The sequence below is a fragment of the Pinus tabuliformis genome, chromosome X (genome assembly GCF_031772625.1).
Source record: "Pinus tabuliformis cultivar Carrire ecotype Pingquan chromosome X, CPIR1, whole genome shotgun sequence".
Classification (NCBI taxonomy): domain Eukaryota; kingdom Viridiplantae; phylum Streptophyta; class Pinopsida; order Pinales; family Pinaceae; genus Pinus; species Pinus tabuliformis.
The window spans coordinates 654,431,282-654,436,816 of record NC_142308.1 but is presented as its reverse complement, the minus strand read 5'-3'; positions in this window follow the sequence as shown (position 1 = coordinate 654,436,816).

Here is a 5,535-nt window from a genome sequence, read left to right as displayed (position 1 = left end):
TGTATGGTGTAATGATGTGTCTTGGAACTTTTGCTTAAATCAGAAGCCTGCTCACAGGCCATAATGTTTTCACATATCTATTGTAACTATTGTAAGACTAATCTTTAACATGTGTAATCCATGTTTTTTTAACCTGTGTTTAAAACTTGAACTAATTCACTTGTTGTAATACATATATGTTAATGAAAATGTGTTGTATATGCTATTAATGTTTTCTCACCTGTGTAGACTACTCTCCCGGACATCAGACATACCTTTCACATAAAACTTGCTATAACAACCTATTGACAGTGCTGGACCCGCCAAAATTAGGGGATCTCCCCGGTATGAAGTCCCAACTAGAACTCACACCATTTTGTGTAGGATCCCCATCCGGTGCGATGGCTCGGTTGCCATTATCTTAAAGATTTTCCTCAACTCTTACTTGTCAGCACAGGAGAGTGGCCTACTTTGTCTTCTGAGAACTGAGGTTCGTGTGCCTGGTGAGTGTAAGTGTCACTTGTGTTAATGGTTCTTTCACTGTAGAGGGAGAAGGTGGGAGTGAGTCCCAAGTCAGTTGGGAGAAGTCCCAACTCTGTTAGCAACACACAACACAACAGAACATGCGCAGCTTCTAGCGGAACAGTCCACACGGATGCGACAGTCACAACACACAAGGGAAGATAACACGTATAACAATCAATGGATTAGTCCGCGTGAGTACAATGGTTGTTGTAGCAAGTTCTATGTGAAAGGCTTGTTTGATGTCCGGGAGAGTAGTCTACACAGGTGAGACATTGTTAACAACATATACAACACATTTTCATTAACATATGTTTATTACAACAAGTGAATTAGTTCAAGTGTTAAACACAAGTTCAAGCAACATGCATTACAAGTGTTAAAGATTAGTCTTACAAAAGATATAATACGTGTGAAAATGTGATGGCCTGTTAGCAGGCTTCTAAATTAAGAGAAAGTTCCAAAACAAATCGTTACACCATACATCACTAACCCCATGTGAGGGACGTTGGAGCCACTGCTTACTCCTCAAAGAAAATATAACAAACTCTCTTGGCTATGTGGGAGGAGTTGAGGTGAAAAGTCCTTTCTATGTGTAAATGAGGGGGTATATATCTCCAAGGGTAAAACTGACCCTTGTGGTTGTTTGACTACCCTCATGACTATTTGACTTCCATGACTTTTCGACTTTACATGACTCTTTGTTCAACAAGCGGGTCTCTTGGACTTCCACATGACATTACATTGATTTGACAACATGGACCACAGTGGAAATGTGGACAACATGACTCATGACATGACTTGACATGACAGTGCTAGTACATTCGTGCTGCTGCTAGAATGCATGTCGAGCTGCAATGCTACTGGGGGATGGATGTCTTCATGGTGTGTCACAGCTTCACCTCCACATGGAAAAGTGTGCAGAGTTTTCGATGGTCATTTTTTCTCTTGATGTTTCTTTGGCACATTTGTCCTTGCTTGTATGTTGGAAGGCTTGATAGGCTCATCTGTTAGTGAAAGGTGCATGTTTGTCTGTTTGTCCGTTTGTGAGCACATCTTGCATGTTTTCTTGTCCATCTGTCCACGAACACATCTTTGCATGATCATCCATTCGCGAGCACATCTCTTGGCATACATCGTTTGTTCATCTGTTGGTGAACTTGTCCTTCTGCATGTGCTCCCTTCATTCATCCCATTCATCGTTGTGCCATGTTTGTTGGTGTACCTATACTCGCAGTCACTCATGACGAGACAACATCAAATCCAAAAACCTCCTAGTCTACCATGACACATGATCGTTTCGGATGTAGGTGACCGAGAGAGGAAGCAAGGTTGGGAGGTAGGATGATGGCTCCGAGCACTATTGATGAAAACTGTGCAAGAGTCACTAGGTGATGAATATGAGCAATCCAAGTCGACAGTGACTATCCAAGAGGTTTGGCTTGGCTGGAAGGCAAGACTGTGCAAATTTTGGGAGGGGCAGTCCAAGCTGTAGGAAGGAAAGGCAGATAGAATATGCACATTTTTCAGAATGAGTGGGCAGCAAGGGCTTGACAAAACAATTTGCGCAATTTTCTAGAGGAACAAGTTGGGTTGCATGAAGGATCAGTAGGTAGAAATTGCGCAATTCCTTGAGGTAACTGACAGTCTGCTGCTTGGAGCTGCTAATGAGGGAAACTGCACTGAAGCTGGGAGGCTGACCTGCTGATCATATTTGTGCAATTTCTGAGATGAGCGGACTACTAGGTAGAAAAAGGCTTGCTCATGCAAACTGCTTAATTTTCTAGATGAGCAGCTGGTCGACTGTCGAGAGGACTGGTTGGAAAAAATGTGCAATTTTTAGAGGGAGATAGGGACGAGAATTGGGTGTCTGTCTGTCCTATCTGTGCAATTTTCCCAGCTAGTAGAGCAGGAAAGATCTATAGCGTCTACGTAATTTTTGAGGGGAATGAGTCTTGGGGTGGCTACCGGGTCAAATCCTTTGTTTGACTAGCTGGACACTGATTGATTGCTTGCGTGAAGCACAACTTGAAATGACTTGCTTGGTGCTTCTACGTTGTTTTGGGTGACACTTGATTGAGTTGATGGCAAGGTGATGGTCTGGCTGTCAGAGGGGAGTCTGGTATTTGAAACTTCAAAAAAATGAATAAGTGTGTGAATGAGTGAAAGATGCACATTTGATCTTGCAAAAACACACCAACATGACTTGATGACGAGATGACCTAAACCATCCAGACACACATGTTCAACATGACCGACTGACAGTGCAAGTGACAAGTGCGACACTCGTGATTGATCATTGATCGACCGTGATGATGCTTGTGTGACAGTGGATGCGACTCCATGTGGGAGTGCAACAGATGATTTCATAGTGAATGTAACATGTACAAACAAAGTGAAAACCTCGAGCATGAGCAGAACATAGGCGCAAGTAAGATATTGACATCAACATGTAGAAGCTTGGGTGGAATGAACAAGCAAGGTGGGTGCGAAGGCTCACACAAGCTCACGGAGTGAACCTGAGTGTATGCAGCCATCAAGTGAAACTCTCAATGGAGGCTCTGAATTTGGGTGCAGGCCAAAATTTTGGAGGGTGGTTGTAGCTGCTACAACACTTGGCGCCACACTGGTAGAACTCCAACTTCTCTGTTTTGGTTCATTGATAGCACAGGACCTTGGTCTTTCGGGGAGTATTGAATCACTATGTGGGTTACTTCGACTTCCCCACTTATCCCATGGACAACATGGTTCACCTTTAGCTAACTCAGTCAAACACAAACAAAAGTTTAGCTTGATCGTGGTGTTTTGAATCCAAGAAGGGTAGTTTAGCTCGTGAGTTGAAGATTTTCAGAGTATAAGTTTTCATCTCTAGTGTTGCTCCACTGCTAGTAGGCCTAGATAGTACCCCGATGGAGTCACGTAGGAACACACAAATTTCTCCACTGCCAGCAAGCCTACTCAGTACCCCGGTGGATTTTCATGCTTCACCATTTTGCGCAGGAAGCCTTTCCCTTCTTTTGCTTTGTATTTTTTAAAGAGGACTATGCATAGGCACTTATTTATTTTTGGGGCAGAAGAGGGATCCCGACTTATTGAGAGAAGAAGAGGTTTTTCCTTCAGAGAATCATGTAAGACCTCTGACATAGGTTTGCTCGTTTAGATTTTCCCCTTCTCCGTTTCTACTAGTTGGATGAGCTTGAGCACACAGAGCAGAAAGCTAAGTGCAGGCATGAGGCTTCATAGTGTGGACATAGGTTCATGGTTGGACCAAAACTTCCCTCGTAGATGGCTCGTATTTTCTGTCAAGACTTCATCGGACGAAGGTGATAGCCAAGCACAGAGAAGACAGATACAAGACTGGCCAAGTGTTGTAGTGTCCCAAGTCTCTTCAAATCTCACCCACATACTCTATTCAAAAGCTAGAACGTAGTAGTTGGCAACACTTATTTCCAGGAAAAAAATAGTAAGGTATTAAGAAAAATAAACAAACGAAAAAAAATAGTAAGAAAAGCAAACAAAGTGAAAACGAAAACAAGCAAGCAAAGCAACCAAGTCAGCAAGCAAACAAACATGAAAACCAGAAAGCAAAGACAAGCGAAAAAGAAAGCACTACTCCTAATCCTATGTTAAACGGTCGGGGGTTACATGAAATGAAATTTCCAGTGAAGACACCATAGGCGTACCTAACCTACAGTCACAAAGATACGATCGATTAAAATAGATAAAAAATAGTGTGCAACAGAAAATGAAAAAACTTGAAAAAATTGCACACAAGAGAGAAGGTCTCGCCTGTGGGTAGAAGAATGCGTCACAACCACCCAACACGCACACTTACCTCTTCTGTGACTACCGTTTTTCAACAAAACTTAGAGGCCTCTTGTGAGTGTGTGTTGTTCTGCACCAAGTTTCTCAGCGAGTGCGAGGAAGGACTGGAGCTTGTTACTTGAAACACGACTTGCCAAGTAAGATTGTTCCAAACATTCAATGATTGGATCATAAAATTCGTGATGGTTGTTTTGAAAGATTCATGATCTTTGAGAAGATGGATCCTTGATTTGAGAGAGGGGATCATAATGGGAATTTGATACGGATAGATAGATCTATTCATTCTCATTAGTCATGTTAAGACAGTGAGGCCTGCCATAACCATCAGTGCAGGCCGAAGTGCCTCACTTACTTGACAAAAGTCTAAGAAGAAAGATGTTAGATGGTGAAGATCATAGTGCGTGAAGCGACTATCATTGGATGTATTGTTGGGAAAATGATAAACTACATGAAAACCACACAAGATAGATGAAAAATTAGACCAGTCGGTCGAGATGTCAGATACCCAGTTTGACATGAACAAATAAACCTTTTGAACAATTGTGTGAATGCTCTGAATGAGGGAACCAAGTTCATTGTGCACTAGGAATGATAGAATACCCACGTACAACTAGTGAAAAAGTGCGCAAGCATCATGGTCATCATAGAAATGTAGAAAGGATGCCAACATTGTGAATGTGTGAAACCGGTTGGGGTGTGGCAAAATGAGAGTAACTTGATTCACGCGATAGGTTGTGCGCTCGTCATCACACAGGGAGATTGTTGGTGTGATGAGTGGGTAGGTTTGATGTGCAAATTTTGAAAAAAGACCAAGGAGATGATTATGAGAGATAACATATGATAAGTATGATTCCAGATAGAGATAATATTCGAGATGATCAACTTCACTATCCCATGATTGGATGAGGGACGGAAAATCCCAACCCAAATTGGATGTAAGAGAGGTGCATGAAGACGGACATGTTGTAACGAACTCGTGGATTTGATCATTAATGAAAACCTGAGATTTTGAAATATCATACCCTAAATAGTAAATATTCTTTACACGAGGATCCACGTCAAGTGAAACCATGCAGATAGATGGATTGTAAGTGAGAAACGAGATTTGATTTGGTTTGATGGGCTTACCAAAGTCGTGAGGTCTTGACATAACCATCAACGGATGTTGAAGTGCCTCGACTCCCTGACACATCCTGAAACTTTCCAGAA